Source organism: Sinocyclocheilus anshuiensis, unplaced genomic scaffold (genome assembly GCF_001515605.1).
Source record: "Sinocyclocheilus anshuiensis isolate Anshui unplaced genomic scaffold, SAMN03320099.WGS_v1.1 scaffold593, whole genome shotgun sequence".
NCBI lineage: Eukaryota > Metazoa > Chordata > Actinopteri > Cypriniformes > Cyprinidae > Sinocyclocheilus > Sinocyclocheilus anshuiensis.
The window spans coordinates 17,731-42,893 of record NW_015540876.1 but is presented as its reverse complement, the minus strand read 5'-3'; the positions used below and the strand labels follow the sequence as shown (position 1 = coordinate 42,893).

At 37.9% G+C, this 25,163-nt stretch overlaps 1 pseudogene; it reads left to right on the top strand.

Annotated features, from left to right (window-relative positions):
- LOC107688290 (cell adhesion molecule 2-like) overlaps positions 1–24,015 on the top strand; it is a 512,567-nt pseudogene extending 488,552 nt beyond the window's left edge.
- The last annotated feature ends 1,148 nt before the right edge of the window (positions 24,016–25,163 follow it).

The following is a 25,163-nucleotide window of genomic DNA, read 5'->3' as shown; positions in this document are numbered from 1 at the left end:
GCTAAATTAATTAACATTCAGTGAGGATTTACTTTGTAAACTGATGAAATGAACCTGCCGCAATTACAAAAAGTAACTTGTGTTTTATTTGCCATGTGAATTCAGCTCAGTTAAATGCAAAAAAAAAAACAAGAACTGGATCAATATTTTTGACTTTGAGAGAGTCAGATAAGATTTCAAGTTTTACTTTTACCAGTTTTATCCAGTTTTGGATGTGAGGAAAGATAGAGGCAGGATTCAAGAGCATTCCAAACACAGTGATGTGCGTCAGTGGGTGGAAATAATGAATGCAACTCAACTCTGTCTTCACACAACTAAAGTTTTCTACTGAAAGATAAAGTCTTAAAAAAGAGTGGTGCATCTTTCTGAACCCCTGTGTTTCACAATACTTCAAGTTCTCACTGTAACTTTGACTGTAATTTATGTGAAACTCTGAAACACATGACAAACATGTTTCATCTTTGTTATGCTGTTCTTATTGGCTCTTTTAGGTGCCAAAGAGGTGAATGCCAGCGGCAAGACCTTCACAGTGAAGAGTTCCCTGCAGCTCCAGGTGAACCGGCATGATGACGGTATGGCCTACACTTGTAGAGTGGACCACGTGGCCCTAACTGCCACCCATGAAGAGACAACACAGGTTTTAGAAGTCCACTGTGAGTACGACTCAAACCAACATCCCACAATGGTGAAAACTATACTGCTTACTATAAACCTAAATCTACAAATGTGAAACAGCTTGAAGTATTTTACTAAGGAATGAGTTGAACTGTTTTTTAAGAAACTGATCAAAATTAAGCTAAAAGCTAGACTTAATTTTTGGTTTCATTGGGTTTTCAATGACTTATTAAAGTTACTATGAAAAGTAATTTTGGCAACTTTTAATTCTGAAATATGGTGTTGTGATGCAAAGGTTATGCAATAATTACAGACAAAAATCATTTGCGTGTTAGAGTTTCTCTTTGAAGTGTTGACATTTAATCAATCTACTGAGATGCAGTGGAGTATTTGGGCCTGAGCAACACATCACATCATTTACCTTTTGATCTCCATCGAGTGTCATTCCTCCGCTTGGATGCTGCTGTCTGAAACAATAGTTCTTTGTTCGTCTCTCTGTCTCTGTCATAGATGCTCCCTATGTAGAGATCAAACACTCCATACCAGCCCCACTGGAGGGGCAGTACCTCAAACTGGAATGTGTACCTCATGGAAACCCCTCGTAAGCATCCACAATTTATCAGCATCTCGCTGAATTATAATGTTTGCAAAGAGCTTTGGAAAGTTGCACCATGGAGAAATTGCCCTGTGGGCAGGCCTGCGGCTAGCGGCTTATAACCACATGCTTGCATTAATGTGATGACTCATAAACGTGATTCTGTTGAAATTAAACAGCTATGAATATATAACTATAAATTCACACGGAAAACAACATTAAGAAGCTCTTAGCCGTTGGTACAACTATAGCTAAAATAATGCCAGTGTTTTCTAATATTCCTAAAGAAAAAGGCTGAGAAATCTTTGATAAACTTGGATAATCAAAATTGCATAGCTTTAAGCCAAAATTAAAAACTTTAAAACTCTTTCAGTGAATTTTGCATTTTCAAAGCCTTTGCTGTAACTTTGTGGTGTTGTCTTTCCATTGATTTTAGAATTAAAGGGGTCATATCATAAGGAATCCAATTTTCCTTGATCTTTTGAGATTAAGGAAAGGCAATCTTTCGTGAGTCTCCATTGTACTAGGAAAACATACTGTAACTTTCAGAACTCCAACCCTTCAGAACTTTTCACTGTAAAAGTTTGTGGCCAGTTAAGCTGCAAAAATGGCTTACTCTGTATTTCCATAATATTCCAATATATTAATACATCTGAATTCATGCAAACATATTATCACTCATATCCATGTCAACAATGCCTGTTCGGGGTACAGATACTCAGTCTACCCAGTCACAGTGATGTAATGATGAGGTTGCAAAACTTTGTGTTGTTACAGGCTGTTTGAAGCACCTACAGCTCTGCACATCCTTGCGCCAAAGATTGTTACTGAAGAACGGAATATTTAAAAACGAAATAATGATAATAAAAATAAATAAATAAAATCTAATTATTTAAAAAAGTATGTGATATGACCTTTTTAGGCGAATTATGTTTTTAATTAGGAGCTAAAAATCAATCTTTCATCAGGCCAGACCCAGTACTCTGGACTAAAGACGGAGGAGAGCTGCCAGACCTGGAGCGGGTGATTGTTGAAGGAAGAGAGCTCACCTTCATGGCACTGAACAAAACAGACAACGGCACCTACCGCTGTGAAGCTACCAATCACCTTGGCACAAGCCATGCTGAATATAAGCTGGTTGTTAAAGGTGAGTGACAGACAGATAACAGTAACATGTCTCTTAAAGCTAACACAGCTCTTGCTGCTCTCTTGGAAAGCATCTGCGTCGCTAATTAAACGTAGGTTTCAACCCTGCTTATAACCGTCATGTTATTTTAAAGCCGTTGAAAGATGAAATGCCTTGAAATGATTGCTGGCCTGAAGAATCCAAAAGATCTAGTTTAAACGATTAATTCAGCCAAAAAGGGAAATTATGTCATCCTTTACTCACCCTCATGTTTTTACAAACTTGTATGACTTCATTTATTTTGTAAAGCACAAAAGAAAATATTTTCAGCAATGTCAGCTGTTTTTGTCTGTTTTCTGAAAAAATCTATGAAAACCCAAACTTTCAAGCTTTATTTTGCACAGCATATTTGTTTAAGCCTTTCTATGAGCGAATTGACCAGTGTTTTGGTTTGATTTGAGAGTGAATAAAGTATTAAATTTCAATCCGTTCATCACACAAAGTAATCATGCTGTTTCAGTAGACTTCATACAAGTTATGGATTCATTTAATTTAATTTAATTCCTAATATTGGCAGAAGTTAGCATTCTTCTATATTGCACAGAAAAAAGAACATCATATGCACTTATAAATAAATGATGACAGAATTTTAACTGCCTGAAATATTCCTTTAATTTAGTGACAATTTTCCAAAGGCATATAATCAACTCTGCATCATAAATCCTGCACAAACAATGTGTACATATGCAGCAACCCACTTTTCTGTCCTTCTCCGACTTGGTTTAAGAGAATGAGTTTCACCCACTTAGCATAACAGCAAAGCATGATGGGTCTCGATACACCCTGAGGTTCAGAGGCTACACTGCGTCCACATCTGCCATCACTTTCATCAGAGGCAGCTGTGCGGATACGCTCACAGGCTAAGAACGGATATGACTGTGGGCATCGAGCGGAAGAGTCTCTCCAGCCCCCCTGCTTCTTGTGCCTCTGCCTTCTTGACACTAAACCCCTCCAGGCTGGAAAACTCTTCCTCCACCTCTCAGTTCGAGAAGTTTCTTTTCTCTCACTTTCTCCTTCTATCTCGGCTTTTGTATCCTCCCACAGGGCGTCTTAAGAAGATTTAATTAGCCGTTATGGTGCAGTGTAGGGGTCCAGCCAGTGGCTCATTGAAATGTCAGGACACTATAACAACAAGGAGAACCAAAGCTCTTAATGATGTTGATACTAAAAAACTGACACCTTCTCTGTAAGAATAAAAAGCTAATTGGGTGTCACAAATATAAAGCACCATGTCTGTAATTCATTAGTCTTTTTAAATGGCAAAACATAATGCTGTCCTTCCAACAGTGATTAGTGCAAAACCTGGAGCAATATAATGGTCACTATCCTTCATCAGATTACCTTGTATTGTTCCAATTGAAAATGCAATTATTATCTGTTCAATATGCAGCCGATCGCTTTATATTCTAGGCAGAGGGCTGCCATGTCAGTGGGGTACTTGAGTGAGAAGTATAGTCAATATTATTATTCAAATCTCACCCTTAATTAAAATTGGGCCATGACATTTAAATAAGATATTAGAGCAGGCCAATAGTATCTAGACTGTTTGAACAGGTTTGAACACTTTAATAAATCTCTGAATCCCCCAACTCAAATCAAAGCCAAAATCTCATGATCTAGTCTAGTTCTAGTTCCATAAGCTGCACTTTAAAATGAGAACAATTTCTGTTAAATAGCGGGGGTTGGTTAAGGTGAATTTCTGCAATGCTAGTTCATCAAACAGAAAAATAATGAATGTTTTTAAAAGTTTTCCAAACACCTTCGCTGTCAAAGCAATGTTGTGATAGCAACAGAGACTGCGTTTATACTTTTTGGAGAAATCAGCCAATGAATGGCTTATTTGTATTCTCTGCATAGTAATCTAGTATATATAAAAAAAATGTTAACATCCACAACATTACTCAAACACTTCCACCATACAGAGAAATGCTTGCCACCTGCGAAGAAATTATTCAAGTAATTAACTTTATAATAGTAAAATCTTGACAATAAAGGTCTTGGCACATTTTTCTGTTTGGTTGAAGTGTTTCTTCATATCCCTGGGCAGGAATCTTCTGTTATGTGCTAAATAACTTTCAAAAAAGAAATATTTTATTCATTCAATACTAAATGCATTATGAATAATGTACTTTGGAAACCCAAAATATATCCCATTTGATCCTTTTCAAAAACTCCCAAGGCTCCAGCCATCAGTAGTGGTGTTTGATAAGGCAAACACTATTACTATTGTTGTTACTCAGAGCATTTGTTGAAATTCATAACCCTAGGAATATCAACAAACCCTTTTTAATACTAAAAGTATTAAACTATGCCAATACAGTATGTGTAATTCATCCTGCATTGTTTGTGCTAAAAATGTGAATGATACATGAAATTATATGGTTTGCTATTACTTTTCAACATGATTGGACAGTAAAACCACTTGAAACAAAGCCAATAAGGAAACCCCCAACACACTAAAAAATACTTAAAATACCTTAGTAACCGCCTAGCAATGCCCAAGTTTAGCATGGTCAGGAACCACTCACATTTTCATTCCTCAGAGGATTTAAAAATCTAGCCGCAAACTGCTGTCTGTCTAATTTCTAGTTAGCCAGAGTTGGTAGCTGCTGTGCAATTTTGAGCTATCAGTTGGATTACTCTGCTTGTCTGCTTGAGTCCATTAGTACGAAGGTAGACTGGTGATTTAGCTTATCAACTTGAGCCCAACTCTCCTCTCGTGTCCTTATCATTGCGCTAAACATGCTTTATGCATGCAAAGCAGCTGCCAGCATTAAGCAGATTGTGGAACCAGAATCACGTTCAAGAGGCTTGAATGATACCTGCTGTTTTTAAAAGCATAAATCACTCAATTTAAACTGCACCTTGAAATTGTATGAAATTAAAATAGATTGGTATGAACTTTGCTTTTGTGTAAGAACATTTTAGCTTGGCCCCCTCTACACAATGAAACAGCATTCAGGGATGGATCCTGACTCCATTTGACAAATATGTTAATGCTTTTTCATTATAAGCATACATTTATGTAATATTTAACATAGAGTTTGAACAATAAATAATCATTATCCACTATGATTTTCTGTCATGCTCTAATAAATATTTAATAAAAAATATATAATTTTTTTTTTCTTTTTTTCAATTTCCTTTATTGTGTAACAGTTGGCATTTGAGCTGTCTGTGCAGTATTTATTAATATCTTGAACAGTTTTGATCTGGTCTGTCAACCTACCCTAATTAATTTTACCCATCTAGTAAGGGTTAACCGTTACAAGTGTAAAACTAAATACTATAAAAAAGAATGATAATGGCATGTTAACTGGGCATAAGTCTTTTGACCTCCTGTCAAAGAAAACACCAATTGATTAGCTCAATTATATTTTTAAAGATGCACTGACATTGAGCTCTGAACTGCCCTGATATAAAAATATACGATCAGGAACAAAAGGCTTGTTATGGTGATTGTTCTCCACATGTTCTCCAGCATGTCGGCTGTGCAGACCGCTTTTGATAGTTCATCAAATATTGATGCTTTTCTCCCTGTATGCGGCTTGCTTTTTCCTACCATTTTGTGAACAAAACTGTCACTTTGCTACCGTCGTGAATGGTTTGATATATTATACACACACCAAACCCATTATCCATAAACATCATAAAGAAAAGCATACATTTCTGGATTGTCAGCTGTACTGTACATGTCGTTTATTTTAATAATTTATTCATGTGTGCATTGCTAAATTAAACCCATTCATTTTTTATTTGCATTCTATCAGCATGACAACTATTGTGTTGCATTTGTTCCATTGTTATAGGAATGTTTTCTTCCCCTTGTCATTATTGTTTTGTCTTTTATCCGTCCTTTTTTTGTTTACATGTTTGTTGTCATTGTTGTTTGTCACGTACAACAGATGCCCCCACCACATCGTCACCATCCACAACTTCCCCTGCACCCACCCTCCCAGACACTACAGGTCCCTTAGACTCCAAGCATCTCAATTCTGCTGTCACCGGTAACAGAGGTACTGTACAACCCCACTGCCCTTCCTCTTTTTCCTCCTGGTCTCCCTCACACATCCCTATACCTCTCTTTCTTTTCCCCAAGCCAGTTTACTCTGACTGAAGTCTGCAGCTCCGAGGACATCTGGAGTGTTTTTGTACTCAACAGTCACTCTGCACCTTTGTGTGTCCTCGTTAAGTTCCTATCTCTTCCTTCCATCATCAATTTGTTCTAACCATGATTTCTAGCATCTCAGATTTGACAGTTTGAGCCCTTTGTGTGTCATTAAACCCATCTTATTAAAGGTATGAATCAACAAAAAATGAAAATTTTAATTGTTTACTCAGACTTTTGTCATTTCAAACCAGCATGCTATTATTTTCTTTCCATTAGAAAACAAAAACAATTTTCACTCAAAAATTGATACTAAGTTTCACAAATAATTACAAAGAAATGGCATGTACTGTGAAATTTTGAAGTAGAAACACTAAAACAGTATTTCCTTGTAAAACGTACTCTAATGATCTTTGTTTTACAACCTCAAAAAAATCACTTTTTACATAATTTCCCTTCCGCTGAAGCTATGACTCAAAACAATTGTGCATCCAAGGCAGTTTTCACTTGCATGCCATATATCATAACGTCAGACAGCATATGGGTTTGGGACAACTTTTGGGGGTCAGTACATGACAATCTGTATTAGATTCAACTTGGTTCACCTTAACTATATTCTCTCCTGGAGAGATTTGTGCATCTTTAAAGGGTCTGAACAACAGTCCCCATCGGTTAAGTGCCTTGACGCCAAGCCTGTAGGCATACCTGTACCATGTGACATAAGCGTTCTTTAGACCCTTGCAGTGAACGTCCAGTCTCAGGGGTATCAGGGTCTGTTTTGTTTCTTGTTTATGAATGTTTCAGCTAAATATAGACAGTGTGATTTATAAGGTGTATCAAAAAAATTTCACACTCCCCATGGACTCTCCATAAGGTCGTTTGAATGTCTACCTATTTCCGTGTGACCTGTGAGGGGTGCAGCCCTGTTGGTGCAACTTTAAGGGAAGTTTGTACACGAAAACAGAAAGGCTGTGCTTGTGTTGTATCATGGTTTCTCACGGTTCCATTCTTCAAAGTGGCTTACTTGGTTAAATTTGAGGATAACTTGGACTAAACATGGGATTTTGTTGTCTTTGATACGAGATTAAAGTTTATCCGGCATCAGTATGTTCCTGTTCCTCAAGATATCCCAGTTTTATGCCAGGTTATGCTGAAATTATCCTTTAAAACCAGAATGGAATCAGCAACTTGTGAAGAAATACCGCACATATTCCCTCCATCGAAAAGGATTTCTCTCCAAGCTTGTAATGCTGAACGTCTGCGGTGTTAACAGATCTTATTTCTCTAAATGCATTAGCAGCTCATTCTCCTGCCCACGATCAATGGGAGCGTACCAGTGGCGAATTTCTGGCCTCATCGTTCTGCCAGGCTTAATGGGAATAATAACTCTTCCTCAAAGAAACACGGGGCCCAGACAATGCCATCAGTGCCTCTCCCGTCCCTGTTAAATCTGCCAAATGTGTTTTTATGGCTTGCAAATTAGCTGTAACCTTATGAAGCTGAAAGGTTGAATAAAGTACCGGGGATGCTGAGAATTTAAAATATTTACAGCTCACTTTTCATAATCAGCATGAAAGCGCACTGCCGTAGACCCCGGCGCCGTTATTGTCCCACGGAGACACTTTTACAGGGATAATGATTGGTCATGCCTTTTGTCTTTAGACAGGGAGAGGAAAGTGCAGAAATTTATCTGTTTTAGGGAGGGTCCGGGTCTGGGTTCATTAGCCAAGGCCAGAAATGAAAGAGAGGACAACAAAGTGCAGCAGTTTTGCTAAATTATTACAAAACTTTTTAAACTTGTCCAGCGTCTGCCAAGAATTACCCGGCTTAATTGGATTTAACTCCAGGACATAAACAGAGAAAGGGCTATCGTGGAAGTACTGAAGTTTTAGAAGCTTTGAAATATGTTGGCTTGAAAAACAAAAAAATGTATTTCGAATTATGTCCTATTATTTCCGCTGTAGGTCACTGTGGATTCCTCCAAGACCCTTTGTCAAAAAGACTCGTTATACATGGCGGGAGACTACTAGCCTCCTGCAAGGAGTCTCACAGTGCGGAGTGGAACATATGTTTCTTGAAGCGTTGACCAGAAACCCAGCAATTACTCAACATGGCCACACCACAGGAGCGTAATAGGCAGACGTGCGCCTGTCAGTTGTGGCCTGGATACGGCCTTGTTCATGGGCTGTAATCCCAGTAAGAAGCAAACAAATGAGCAATCCTCAGAGAGTCATTTGCAAGTTCCAACACTTTGTTCCTGTGCTGCAAGCAGTATGTGCCGCCCTGGAAAGCTTTGTTCACCCAATTAGTGCTTTACGAGAAGTCTAGAGCCGCGTTTGAGTTTCTTGAGTTATTTCTTCAAGTCACATGACTGCTTGTAGCTGCGAATGTGTGAATCACAAGGCAATTCTGCATGATTAAAATGACGAAGTAGCCATGATGATTTTGTATAAAAAAACATTCTGCACATTCATGTTCCAGTAAAAATGATGCTACAACCTTAAACTGAAAACATTTATTTAAGAAAAATAGAAAAAAAACTTTAAAATTAATTTCTTATTGTTCCTTAATGCACTTGACATTTGTTACCCATGTGAAAGAGATAGAAAGGATTGTGTTCTTTCTGTTTAGCAAAGTGCAAAGAGTACACAAGCATGTAGTTTTAGGATTGAAACAAAGTGATGGAGGGAATTTTTTTTTCTAACAACAAAAAGAATAAGAACAAGAAAAATAGCAAAAATACCCAACTTTTAAATGTGTGAGTACAATATACAATTGCTGTTTGGCTACATTTTGTCTGAAATGCGAATGATTTTTTTGCCAGTTAACCGGAAATATATGCTCATGTGTAATATTTCCTGCATACTTAGTACACACAGTGAAAAACATTTTGTGATAGGTCAGTTATGTGTGATGTCAAAGTGTAAAAACACTAAGCACAACTAGGGGTTTAGGAATGATGTGCTAATGGACTAATTCTAACTTATTATAAATCTTATAAGCTTGGCTTATGAATATTAATTAGGTGACTTTAATGTTTGTCCTGTTTGTCCTTACTAAATAGCGGGTAAGTGACCACTAGCCATAGTAAATGACCGCTTATAGAGGTTTCTGCTTGGTCTAAAAGTCTTCAAAATTGCAGCCAGCTGCAATTTTCTTTCTTGGCACAGCAGCAAAGCTCTTAAAATATAATTATTATCTCCCCAAAAAGTGGAATTTAAGATATCTACAAAAGATATAATATTTGCAGTGCACCTGGGCACAGTCCATCTCTGAGATTTTTACAGACATTACTTATCCTGTATGAATTAACACTAAACATTACAGACAGTTGCTTTAGAGACATATATCCAGAAAACAAATCCCGAATAGGGTTTTAGAAGCACCGAAAGAGAATTTAATCTTGGAAATCATTCATCCTGCTGCTTATTCTCAATAGAAGGATAAAAATGATTTTGAACTTCATATCAATGAACATCTCAGAATTATTGATTTGAACTCCAAGAAAGGTGTGTTCCAGAATGAAAAAGCATTTCCTCGGAGGGGCTGCCAGAGGACACCAGCAGAAGCCGGCTCTGTTTAAATGGATAAGTCAAAGTTTCAGCTGCCGTGTCCCTGGAGGGTCAGTTAAATATTGAGAAAGGAGTCCTGAGCGCCCTCCTCTCTCTCCTTTCTGAAAATGACACAACACAGGAGGAATTAAAATGTAATGCAAAGGTCTTTTTCCTTGGTCACGCAGCGCGGTTATTGATGATCTGTCACATTAAGTGATGTCGAGGGAAGACTTATGGTAACAATTTAAAATATAACAGGAAAGGAAAAAAGAAAAATCATTAAACTCTACCACCAAATATGAATTACAAATAAGACTCTCTTCATTCATTTTGTTTCCGTGGAAAGGAGGCACTTTAAGTAATCCTCTGGAAGCCCTGAGCTGCTTTGATTTGCTGAAATGAACACTCGCCCTTTCCCAGCATTCACTGCAGATCAAGTTTGAAGCACGATGGCCTAATTATGAATGTTACAGTGTAAAGTCTCCAAATCATTAAATTACTTGCCTTCTCGTGCCTCTCAGTGGAGAACACCTGTATTTGTTTTCTTTTTTCTCCCTATTTGGGTTCAATCATCCTGTCTCTCTCCAGACACACTTTTTTAACCACAATTAGAAGCCGTAATTAGTTTTGAAAATCGAATTAAACTGTGCTGACCAACTCGGCGGCCTGCCTTTGCCCTCGTTTGGCATTAGATCAACTCTTCAGAGCATCCGGTATGTAAATCAGCCCTCTAAAGACTCACATGTCATTTGAGAGGTTGCTGTGCTGGGCAAAGGGATGTGAAAGACAGACAAGGAGCATTTAGCTATTTTCTCTTTTCTGCATGGATGGAATGGTTGATTTGGATGTTTAATGTTTATTTCCTAGATTGGGCCCTCATGAGGGCCGCACAGCTCGAATATAACAGCCTCTTTTTCTTCCTGGTAACAGTTTTCCATTAGACGCAATTGTCAAATGTTCTTTCTCAGCAGAAAATGGGGAATAATTGACTTATTAAACAGTGCATTAAGCCATTATTTATCTTTATTTATATATTTACAGAGTCCTAGAGGCATCTAATATTATTTAATTGGCTGGCTTTTACTGCTGCCAATGTGTCTTGAAGAGAAGTGAGCCTGCACATGCAGAAAGAGAACAGGAACTATAGGATCTTCAAGTCTGACTGAGGCAGAATATTCATATGGCTTCCTAGAAAGAAATGACACTGTAGTGCCCATTAACTGTGAAATCAGCCAAAGCTATGCTTTTAGATTGTTCAAGAGACTGTAAAATACTCATAAAATAATTGTAGGATGTGTTATTAACCTGTTTCTGCAGGCTTGCGGATCCTAAGAAGGTCTATAATACCTAGAGAAAGCCATCCGTTAGAATTCCCATTCATCTCAATGGCAGTTTCTCAGCTGGTGTAGCTTTTTAAATAGTCATCAGTGGAGAAAAATGCTTTTTGTCCACAAAACCCATCCACATTATCATATGGAGTATAGCGCATTTACCCTAATATAAGTCGACATTAATCTTCTGTTTCTGACAGAACATCCACACGGAAGAGAAGAAATTGTTGAATAAAGTTGCTATTTTTGTTTTCTTTGCTCACAAAAAGTATTCTCATAGCTTCATGAAATTACAGTTGAACCACTGATGTCACATGGACTATTTTAACCATGTCCTTACTACCTTTCTGGGCCTTGAACGTGGTAGTTGCATTGCTGTCTATGCAGGGTCAGAAAGCTCTTGGATTTCATCAAAAATATCTTACTTTGTGTTCTGAAGAGGAACGAAAGTCTTATGGGTTTGGAACGACATGAGGGTGAGTAATTAATGACAGAATTTTCGTTTTTGGGTGAATTATCCCTTTAATATAAACTTTTATATGTATTTGAAAGTGAAGTGTGCAATTTCTGTGCAAATGGAGTCATCAAATGGAAGTGAAAAAGGGTTAAAGTTACTCTGTCTGATATTCCCGCCTAAAAGTCACACCACTGGTTACAATGTACCTAGAAATGGCTTATTTATAGTCATCACTGCATGTTATGTTAAACAGGAGAAAAGTATTTTTACACTTATATTTAAAATTTGCAAATAAAAATCTCTAAAATATAAAAATATGAGCAAAATAAACCTTATTCTGAGGCATACATTTTTAAATAACCCTTTTAAATGTGGAGGTTTGCAGATGTTCTCAGACACAGAGGACTAATGTTGATGTATCTTATGGTAAACAGCTTAATATCCAGCAGAGTTTCTAATCAAGTCTAATGAGCTCACACTTAAACTCATAATTTGGTTAATAGCACTATCTTTCCATTCCACTGCATTTTACAATTTATGCGTAATTTGGTTTGCTTCTGGTTGATTGTGGTGGAACATTTGAATCCAAGATTCAGAGCAAATCATGCGTACAGCAATCAAATCATAAATGCCATTGAATAGCTTGTGCTGGGTTTTCATATTAGGTGATTTATTGGGAGGTTTCCATTGAATTTGCCTTCCGCATAGAGGGCGGTGTTTTGATATGTTACAATTCTTTCGGTAGGCCAACCGTCTCTCTGCACCTTTCAATTTGGAAGCACATCAGCAGTCGCCCTGTAAATGTTAATTTCCAGTGTTCGATTGTACCATGAAGGTGAAGCTTTCCAGTTCAGCACTTTCTCTGTCACTGTCCTTCAATAGCTCACCGATGTAAGGAAGATCACCGAAGCGTTGACGTTCGCTTTCCTACATTCACTTTACACTCAGCCCACGCTCACCGTCTCCCTTTAAGGCATTTATACAAATATCGCAGAGATTACCGTAAAAATAATCTCCCAGACAGCATGTGCCAGTCTCCCGAATTAGCATGTGGAGTTAATGGTAGCGCTCACCTTGAAATGTCATCCCAACAAGAGCGCAACATGGCCGCCCCTGCTGCTCCTGCCCCCCGAGGCCTGTTCATAACCCCTGCCATGTGGATTTGTTAAAAGACTGCTTCCTGCATGTTTCTCCTCTGAAACCGTTTCCTTTAAGAATTCATGTGACCGCAAGAGTTCACGTGCGCTGGGTGCTAGTGCTGTTTTCAATGTTGTTTAGCCGCTGCTGGATTGAAAACCTCTTCTCAGATGTGCCGCTGGCGAGTTTATATCCCACACCATCAGAGCGGTGCGGTTTCACTGTCGGTAATTTGTTATATTTGCCAGAGCCACACAATGCAGGGGTCAGGGGAAGAAATTCTGAATATTAAAATAGGAATGTGCGTGCGGTGCTTCAATATTAAATCATAAGGGAAGGACTGTCGCAGGGCTTATTAAAAGATAATGTGTGCTGGGGAGAGGAAACATATCACTTCTCTGCTGGTGGATCCCACTATGTTAAGCCCATTGTGTGTCTAAGGACAAACGCTCTGATGAGTTAAGCCTGTGTGTGGTGCACAAGGACAGAAAATGAGAAGCTAAGAAAGAGAAATAGTAAGCCAAGTGCAGGGTGCAAATTGCAAGGGGTTTGGGGAAGAAGTTAAAGCTTGAACTCAACCTAGAGGAAGTCAAAATGAAAGATCATAAAGTACATATCCAAATAGTTTTAATTGTATATATTTATATGAGGAACGTTTCCTCAGATGTTCGACACTAGAGGATTTTGAACACTACATAAAAATTGCTTTTTAAAAATATTTTTTTTAATGATTAAGTAGCATGATTATTGTAGAGTTTTCTTAAAATTAGAGTTTTTGATTTGTGGCATTTTCTTGAAATTAGATGGTGGTTAAAATTGGTCAGATTCAAATTTCTGGTGTTTTCCCGCCTTTTTATACTATTATATAAATATTATAAAGTGGTTATGACACTGGGATACCACAAGACAATACAGGTTGCATAAGACAAACCTTAAAAGTTTACACCCTGAAAATTAAAAAAGTAAACCGACCCTAGTAGACTTTGAACACACACACACACACACACACACACACACACACACTTGCATTTGTGGTTTACGGGGACTCTCCATAGGCGTTTTTATACTGTACAAACTGTATTTTCTATCTCCATACACCAACCCTACACCTAAACCTACCCCTAACAGAAAACTACTGGCAATTTTTGAATTTCATAAAACACAGTTCTGTATGTTTTTTAAGCCTTTTGTTTTACGGGGACACAGCCGAAGCGTTGACGTTCGCTTTCCTACATTCACTTTACACTCAGCCCACGCTCACCGTCTCCCTTTAAGGCATTTATACAAATATCGCAGAGATTACCGTAAAAATAATCTCCCAGACAGCATGTGCCAGTCTCCCGAATTAGCATGTGGAGTTAATGGTAGCGCTCACCTTGAAATGTCATCCCAACAAGAGCGCAACATGGCCGCCCCTGCTGCTCCTGCCCCCCGAGGCCTGTTCATAACCCCTGCCATGTGGATTTGTTAAAAGACTGCTTCCTGCATGTTTCTCCTCTGAAACCGTTTCCTTTAAGAATTCATGTGACCGCAAGAGTTCACGTGCGCTGGGTGCTAGTGCTGTTTTCAATGTTGTTTAGCCGCTGCTGGATTGAAAACCTCTTCTCAGATGTGCCGCTGGCGAGTTTATATCCCACACCATCAGAGCGGTGCGGTTTCACTGTCGGTAATTTGTTATATTTGCCAGAGCCACACAATGCAGGGGTCAGGGGAAGAAATTCTGAATATTAAAATAGGAATGTGCGTGCGGTGCTTCAATATTAAATCATAAGGGAAGGACTGTCGCAGGGCTTATTAAAAGATAATGTGTGCTGGGGAGAGGAAACATATCACTTCTCTGCTGGTGGATCCCACTATGTTAAGCCCATTGTGTGTCTAAGGACAAACGCTCTGATGAGTTAAGCCTGTGTGTGGTGCACAAGGACAGAAAATGAGAAGCTAAGAAAGAGAAATAGTAAGCCAAGTGCAGGGTGCAAATTGCAAGGGGTTTGGGGAAGAAGTTAAAGCTTGAACTCAACCTAGAGGAAGTCAAAATGAAAGATCATAAAGTACATATCCAAATAGTTTTAATTGTATATATTTATATGAGGAACGTTTCCTCAGATGTTCGACACTAGAGGATTTTGAACACTACATAAAAATTGCTTTTTAAAAATATTTTTTAAGTAGCATAAGTAGCATGATTATTGTAGAGTTTTCTTAAAATTAGAGTTTTTGATTTGTGGCATTTTCGATGGTGGTTATGGTGGTTAAAATTGGTCAGATTCAAATTTCTGGTGTTTTCCCGCCTTTTTATACTATTATATAAATATTATAAAGTGGTTATGACACTGGGATACCACAAGACAATACAGGTTGCATAAGACAAACCTTAAAAGTTTACACCCTGAAAATTAAAAAAGTAAACCGACCCTAGTAGACTTTGATCACACACACACACACACACACACACACACACACACACACACACTTGCATTTGTGGTTTACGGGGACTCTCCATAGGCGTTTTTATACTGTACAAACTGTATTTTCTATCTCCATACACCAACCCTACACCTAAACCTACCCCTAACAGAAAACTACTGGCAATTTTTGAATTTCATAAAACACAGTTCTGTATGTTTTTTAAGCCTTTTGTTTTACGGGGACACAGGAACTGTCCTCATAAACCATGTTTACGTTGTAGTACCCATGTCATTATACACATTTCTGTCCTCATAAACCATATATACCAGTACACACACACACACACACACATATACTGTATATATATTAGTTACGTTGCATGATTATGCAGGAAAAAATGTGGTGTTTTCTTAACATTAGACCGTTTAATTTGTGACATTTCCCCCTTTTCCATTATTTATCACTTCATTGAAAGAATATATATAGACAATACGAGTTGCATAACACTACTTTCAAAAAGTTGAAAATTACTTTTAAAAAGTATTTAAAAATCCTATAAAAGTTGACCCACCCCCTCTGAAAGTCATTGTATAATTCACACACTGGGAAAGTGTGAGATCTGGAGCTGCATGCTACTTTTGTTTTGCTTTGACTAATGGAATGAACTATGTAACTCCTTCTCTCTAACTGTAGAAATTATCCTTAATATAGTTAGAGATTACCAGGCCTCTCACAGTGTCAATGGAGTCGCCCTATAGGACGACACTCAGCACGGCAACCCCACTGTGTGTTGATAAAAATAGAGCGAGGACAGAGAAGGGCTAATTATCACAACACTGAGGGATGTACTTGAGATTCACAGTCTAATGTTCAGGGACAAAAGTGTCTGAACACAGTACTGATATTTAGAATAGCAGTGCCAAGAATTTGTTTTGTTACTTTTCCTAGTTAAACATCACTGAGAACTAGAGTTCAGTGTGAAAACTCTGGTTGAAGAGGCATAAAGGTGAGGCTGTTTTGATAGCTGAACTAAAGTCACACACACACACCTGTAGTGGCGATATTTTTTGGGACTTAAGTTTGATTTATTGATGTCATCAAAATTGAGAGTTTAATACCATAGCCTTTCACCGTTGGAAATTCAGAAACATGCGCCTGTCAGATACGAGTAGCCACTCCACATTTCATATTTCAGCGAGCCGCTAAAAGGGTGATAGAGATCTGCACATATTTAGTTTTTTTATTGTGATTGATTGTCACAGGGAAGTCAGATGCAGCTTGTAGGTTTTTATACTCCTCCTGTAAACACAACAAAGAGAAGAAATGCTATTATTGAGAGACGGCGAAAAAAAACAGCCAGTCTATGAGATGTCAATCAGAGGGATATGGAGCCGGCGCGCCCAGCCGATGTCGATCCGAGGTGGGATTCTCCATTACCGAAATGAGAGCTGATGGACTGTTTGAATGCCTCTCTGGCCCTGAGTTTATCCCGGCTTTGTGTGGCTGATACAGTAATTGCAGGCAGTGGTTAGGAAGCTCCCGCAGCACAAAGCACAGCCCGGATTAAACGCACACGCTGTGGCAGATGCAACGCATGCTGTCAATTATAATATATCACTCCAAATGGCACTAAGCAGGGACATAATAAAGAACCACAGCTCAGAGAGAGAAAGGAGATGAACCCATCTTATAAATTAATAATACTCTTGGAGGTTCAGGAGCATTGTCTGGTCGGGGATGAAATGAAGTAGCCCACAATTTGAACAGCAGGTCTTGTCTTCTGTAACCAAGAGCTTTATTCTACTCTGTAAACTCTTAAAAATAAAGGTTCTGTTTTTGGTATCTATAGGGGCTTTCGCACCACATAATTCTAGGAACTGGGTTCTAAGAACTAACCAGCATGGTAGGTTTCGTGATAACGGAGATGGAATGTAAATGCACAATTTACGTGATTGAAAGAGCATGAAAATCTGACTAAATCTCCTATGACAACTTGCAGTGTTACATATAACAGGTAAATGCCGTTATCAGAGTAAATGTTTTTTACTCATGATTTTAAAAAAATGCAGGGTAACCGGTGTTTCGTATGCGTTTGGCCAATCAGCGTACACTTACATCACTGGTAGTTCCTATAGAACGGTTTTAGACCCTACTCTAAAGTAGGAGCTAATTTAGTTCCCCCAAATGGAGTTTCTAAAACTAAATACATTCCTAGCTCCTGCGGCACAAACACGCCAAAAAGCGTGTTCTTCCACCAATAGTTCTAAGAACTATGAAAAGGTTCCTCCGGCGCGAAAGCCCCTTATGGTTCCATGAAGCACTTTCAACATCCAAACCTTTAAATTCCAAACCTTTACATTCCAAATAGTGGAAAAAGTTTCTTTAGGTTTTTTATATCGTTACACTGAAAAATTATTCTTTTAAAAACTGTTCATTGAAAAGAATAGTTATTCTATGGCATTGAAAAAATGCCATTTTGACTGTATGGTCAAACAAGTACAGTATATGGATACCCAAATACCTTACCAATATGTATATGCATGTTGAGCATTACATCTCAAAACTATTGGCTTTAATAGGAAGTTGACCTTCCTCGGCAGCTTCTGTAAAGACGGTCCTCTAGGAAATTTGTGACCCTTCTCAAACAACTTTTGACCATGTAGTGTATGTTTGTTAGTCACGAGCAGCTGATGACACAGTGTTTGTTGTGGCCCATGTCTTCCTCTTTACTTTCATTCTAGGCATGCATAGATCCCTGTCAGACCACCATATGGCTCGACCTGTCAGTTCAGACAGACTTTAAACTCCTTGACCAGGAGAGGGCTAAAGCTTTAGTCCAAAATATTTGTTGTCAACCTTCTGATGTTTCGGAAGGGGAAAAAAAAAGTATGATGAAATGAGAAAGGTTACCAACTATGTTTCCTCCTCCTCTTTCTCTCTCTTACAGATCCTAATGCCCTGCCAGGCCCGCCAGACCATGCTCTGATTGGTGGAATTGTCGCTGTTGTCGTCTTTGCAACTTTGTGCTTAATTATTGTATTGGGACGCTACCTGGCACGGCATAAAGGTACGATTTTTCTTAAATTTCTGTAAAATGTAGACACAGTAATACTCAAAAATACATCAAGACAAAAGAAGGTTTTGTAAAATGAATGAAAAATAGGTGCAAAAAAAATACTGCGACATTTTGAAGTTATATAATATTTTTTTATGAAAACAAAATAAGATATTTATTAAAATTTTAATAAAATAAATAAAATGTAAAACATTTTATATACATTATTAGTATTAAATATTACAATTATATTATCTGGTATATTAGAATATCAGCATATTAGAATGATTTCTGAATAATCATGTGACACTGAAGACTAGCATAATTGCTGCTGAAAATTCAGCTTTACCATAACAGGAATAAATTACATTTTAAAATATAGAAAACAGTTCTTTTAAGTGTAATAATATTTCACAATATCACTGTTTTACTGTAATTTGATCAAATAAATGCAGTCTTGGTGAGCATAAGATACTTCTTTCAGAGACATTAAAAAATCATAATTATTGCAAACTTTTGACCGGTAGTGCATAAAAATTATTTGCATTTTCACAAGTGGTCAACAGACTTTTGGACTTAGTAATTCTCTTACATAGAATTGCCATTTTGAAGTTTCCAGCACTTTATTAGTTTCCTTTTTTTTTTTTTTAACCAGAGTCCACATAAATAGGTATTGTAAAGTTGCAGTGACATTAAAAATATCTTCAAATCAAGACCTTGTGTGTGTTTTTCAGGCACGTATTTGACAAACGAGGCCAAAGGAGCGGATGACGCCCCGGACGCAGACACAGCCATCATCAATGCTTATTAAATATTACAATTATATTATCTGGTATATTAGAATATCAGCATATTAGAATGATTTCTGAATAATCATGTGACACTGAAGACTAGCATAATTGCTGCTGAAAATTCAGCTTTACCATAACAGGAATAAATTACATTTTAAAATATAGAAAACAGTTCTTTTAAGTGTAATAATATTTCACAATATCACTGTTTTACTGTAATTTGATCAAATAAATGCAGTCTTGGTGAGCATAAGATACTTCTTTCAGAGACATTAAAAAATCATAATTATTGCAAACTTTTGACCGGTAGTGCATAAAAATTATTTGCATTTTCACAAGTGGTCAACAGACTTTTGGACTTAGTAATTCTCTTACATAGAATTGCCATTTTGAAGTTTCCAGCACTTTATTAGTTTCCTTTTTTTTTTTTTTAACCAGAGTCCACATAAATAGGTATTGTAAAGTTGCAGTGACATTAAAAATATCTTCAAATCAAGACCTTGTGTGTGTTTTTCAGGCACGTATTTGACAAACGAGGCCAAAGGAGCGGATGACGCCCCGGACGCAGACACAGCCATCATCAATGCTGACGGCAACCACGCACACGCAGAAGAAAAGAAAGAGTATTTCATTTAGACTGCAAGTGGCACTGCGCTCCTCTCTCTCTCGCATTCTCTCTCTCTACTCTCGTTCCTTCCCCTGCACCGTGTAGGAACTTCTTCAGACAGCAGCAGAAGCTTCTTCTCACCCTTCTATGCTGTTCAGTTTGTTGTTTTCATTTCAGTTTGGATTTCTTTAGCTTTTTTCGATAACAGCTCACCTCCTACTTTTTACGAGCATCTTATTTGCTGAAGATGTCACCTTTTATAATCATTAAATAGCTGTAAAACACCCCAAAGTGGTACAAAAAAGTCAAAATCTCCAAATATGTAAAAAAAGAAAATAATCTGCAGCCATTTTTCAGTAAGGACTCGCCCTTCATCCTCTCACAGTGCCTAAATATACAAATGTCCGCTGAGTTTCAGTCAATGCCTTCATGTTTGTCAGGCCTCTGATTGGTTGCTTGCTTTTTATCTTCAGCGTTATGATTTTTTTAAAATGTTTGTGCTCTGTTATTTTTTTTTTACTTTGATTTTGGTTGTGATTCATGCTGAATCCATTTATTGTGATGTTTCTCCCCCAAAAAAAACAATGTACAGTAGTAAAAATATACTCAGACTTGGAGGGAGGGAGGTTCCCTTTTTATTCTACAGATTTTTAGGTGTTAATAATGTTATCAGTAGCGAAGCTCCATTTTCCAAATTACTATTACATGATGTGAAACCGACAGCTCACACTATGGTTAAAATCAGTATTTTGTACTTGAACTGTAGATATTGGTACGTAAATGAATAGCTTCACAGAAGGTCTCAGTGTGTTCCACCGAAAATCACCTTGTATTTTTAAATTAGTTGAAACTGTTAGGTTTACCAACTCTGGTCACCAAATAAACCATAGCAGGCTAGTGAATTAGCAACCAGGCAAAGAAAGAAAGAACAAGCCCAGTTGTGTGTTTGTGTAGTATGATGCTGCATCTTCACTGCTTGGTTCTGCAGCAGTCTGTCTATTCCTGCACTGATTGGCCCCCATACGCAGCATTTTCATAACAACAGATCCACGAATATATCATCCTTTCAGCTGTTTACACAACCGTTGTGCCGAACACAAGAACTCTCACAACACACAGAAAGTGATATTTAACAAAAACAAGTAGTGTGCAACTATTTCAGTGCTCTTAAACCTGCACTGGTCAGATATATATACAGTTCATTAAAGATCCCAAAAACATTTTATGCAAACCTAAACATTATAATAACGTTGAGAGAACGTTGCCCACGCGTAGCACTCATTTTACAGCGTGAGGTTTAGGCCAATCAAAAAATAAGCACAAATGACTCCCATCAACTCATGAATCAGTCTAATACAGCAATCGTGAAGTAAAAAGAACTAACTTTCATTACCCAAACTGGACATCAGTACGCTTTACGCTCACTGAAGTCACAGGTTATGTTAATGTTTGGAAGTGTTTTTGAAATTACGGTATCTTTTTTCTGTTCTTTTGTTGATTTCTATGATGAATAGACAACCTTGCTAAGGCTGTATAATATATCTGCTAAATGTGGTAACTAGTGAAAATTGTTGTTAGACTTTGGGATCCCTAATTCCATCAAGTTTGTATATTAGCTGATCTAAATATTGGTGGGGACAAATCGTTCATTTTTTTCATCTTATTTGTCAATAAAAGATTCTCAACAACTTCATAAACTTTGTTTTAGCTCAAGGCGTGTATATACTGTACAAGTATCCCATTTTGGTAAAACATTTTTGAAGGAATGTTTTTGTTCGACTCGCAATGTAAATTATTTAATTTTGCTTAATTGAAAACCACTTAATGAGTTTGACAGCATTTGTGACAGCAGTGGAATAATTAATGAAACAGCAACGCTATGTGTTTGTTGAATGGGAGACTTTTAAATCACCTTCACCTGATGTTCGTTTCCTGTAAATGATGACGATTAGTGTTCAAACTTGCTTTCGCAGTCCGTCTCCGTTCTCACATATCAAAGCTTATAAAACCCACAGATGGTCAAGCTTTACATTTGATAATTTTAGTCATAATGCACCACAATAACACATATCACTTCCATATACAAGTATGTTACTCAAATGTAATTGTCTCGTCACATGTATCCCTAATATGTGTGAATATATTAATGGCTAGGAATATGGTACCCTTTGACAGAGTCACTGGGCTGTGTGTTATCAGTCAGATTACATACTTCTGAAGGCCAAACCATTTATCAGTGCACACAAAAAAACAATTTAAGACTTGTGAAATGAAACATAACCACTCGCATGCTACTCAAGCCACAATTACCTTTAATTTATTTCTCTTTTCCTTCTACTTCCTCTCTTGTTATGTGGATTGGCTGAAAGCCGTCTGTCTGGCATAATGACTGCTAACAATGTTTGGTACTTGTCTGTCTGATTGTGACACTGACCTAATGCTGCCTTTGTGGTCAGTAAATCACATGCTATTATCAAGAAAATATATCCACTTGCTCAGATTTTGACCAGTTACAGGACATACTCAACGTTTCTAAGAACAAATAAATCAGCTTCTTTTATCACCATAATTGCCTTTTTGTTTGTAGTAGGAGCTTTGTGTTGTTTTGTTTCAGCGACGACTGGTCACCCAATGCCTGGTTGTTTCTTTTCCTTCAAACTCGCCTTTATAAATTGTACGTTATATTGTCACCTCGCATTCACGTTTTTAATGCACCAACGCATTTCCAGTTTGATGTTTTTTGTTCAGCTAGTGACTGCAGTGGAATTTACAAAACATGCTAAAAGCAAGCTTGTACTGAAATCAGTTATGGTGTGTTAATTTGAATTGGTCACTTATGAGATTCCATAAGAGCAATGATGTTCCCTGTGTAGGCAGCTCACTAGGTTTTGGAACAGAGCTTAGGTTTTTGTCAGTTAGAAACATTTTTGAGAGCCTGCAAGTGACAATTCATCTACAACTGCTGTTTCACTATGTTGTGGATACAGACATGATTTGGGGGGAAAAAAGGTTCCATATGTTTAAATAAAATGCACCTGGGTTATTTCTCCTCCTGACAGACTATAAAAATATAGATTACACCAATTAGCAGGCAGATTTTGTTGGCAGAATAATGAAAGCCTCCCTAAAATGCACCATTTATGATCACAGTGAAATGTGAAAAAGTAGAAAGCATTCACTCTGATCAACTTTCATTTACTGAAAAGGTTTAGAGTTCAAAATATTTCATAAACTGAAATAAAAGAATGTGTGTATTAAAAACATCTAGCAAAGAGTCTTTTTAATAAACTGGCCAGAACAGAAACTGTAACACTGTTAATCAAAAATGTTAATTTATGTCACCCAGTTGCATTATTTTAATCCGCTGCATTTTTTTGCATCTCAGGTATGAAGCGTTTTTCTTTCTATTTTAACACATACAGGTATCATACCAATTTATTTCTATTTGCTCAATCATGCTGCGTTTTAAACATCCTTATAATCACACTAATATCTCAGTGTTTATTTAATGCTCATGCCAGTGTGTGTATATATGCTTGTTTCCAATCCATATCACGCAAGCTGTATATTGTTTAAACACATCCGCATAATAAAGCAAAGCTCTCCAGTTGCTGTAACGATCCGTTGCGAAATTTAGACCAGAAAAAGATGCACTCTAATTTAGCTTGTAAATGAGTTACACTAAGAGGGCAGTTGTCATAGTAAAGACACGCTACAAGTAGGTCAAGATCAAATAGTTTGAAGGAAACGCAGTTTTTCGCATGACCTTGCTAGAATTAGCTGCACCGACGACGACACAATACACACAGTTCCAGAAACATCTGTAGTTCAAATGTAAAAGATAAACAAACGCTACTTAAATTTCACCATGTTCCTCTCACATTGCAAAACTCTTCTGCGTGCCAGTGAAGCAGATGTAGTGGGTAGCATACTGTGCACTGGTAGATTGAGTACCTGGTTTTTAAGTGAAACGACCTCCCTAGCTCTTGAAACGATAGTGGCTTCAGAACACGAAGGGTTTGTGCTTCTTGTAGCAAGCCGAAATGAAAACGCCTCATTTGGTTTCTTTTCTTTTTTTAATGTGTTCCTTGGTGTATTCATTTGGTTCGAAATTCGATTTTAAGCCTAATTCACATGTATGGAATGAAATTGTTAAATAAATAAATGCCAAAATTTCCTGTCTGTTCTTCTTAGAGTCTAAACACAACAAAATTCATCTGGATTTTCTCAATTTTCTACTGTCTGTCCATATACAGTATCTGCACAACCACAGCAAGATCAGCCACCCAGAACAAGCATCCATTTAGAACAACCTAACAATTACCTGCTTAGCAACACCCTACTAACAAACCACCACACATAACTGCCCGTCAGGACCGTAGCAACACCCTAGGACATCTTAGCAACAAGCAATGACATGCTTAGCAACACCCTAATAATAAGCCTCCAAACACAACTGTCTATCCGCACCCTAGCAACCACCTAGAACACCTTAGCAACACCCTAGCAATACCCTAGTAATCAGCCTCCACACACAATTGCCTATCATCACGCTATCAACCACCTAGAACACCTTAGCAACAAGCAATTTCATACTTACCCTAGTAATCAGCCTCCACACACAACTGTCTATCAGCACCCTTGCAACCACCTGGAATAATTTAGCAACACCCTAGTAATAAGCCACCACACACAACTGCATATCAGCACCTTAGCAACCTCCTAGAATACCTTAGCAACAAGCAATGACATGCTTAGCAACTCACTAGTAATAAGCCACCACACACAACTGCCTATCAGCACCCTAGCAACCACCTAGAACACCTTAGCAACAAGCAATGACATGCTTAGCAACACCCTAGCAACAAAACAACACACAGAACTGCCTATCAGCACCCTAGCAACCACTTAGAACACCTTAGCAACAAGCAATGACCCAGAACACCCTAGCAGTGACTTGCCTAGCAACATCCTGGCAATAATCCACAACACAGAACTGCCTATCAGCACCCTAGCAACCACTTAGATAACCTTAGCGGCAAGCAATGAGGTGCCTAGCAACACCCTAGCAACATCCCACCACACATAACTGTCTTTTAGCAAACTAGCAACCACCTAGAGCACCTTAGCAATGACTTGCCTAGCAACACCTTGGCAACAAGCACCCTAGCAATCACCTAAACCATATAAGCAATGACCTGCCTAGCAACACCCTAGCAACAAGCCACCACACAGAACAGGCTATTAGCACCCTAGCAACCGATTAGAACACCTTACCAACAAACAACCAGCCAGTACTACCTAGAAACAACCTAGAAACA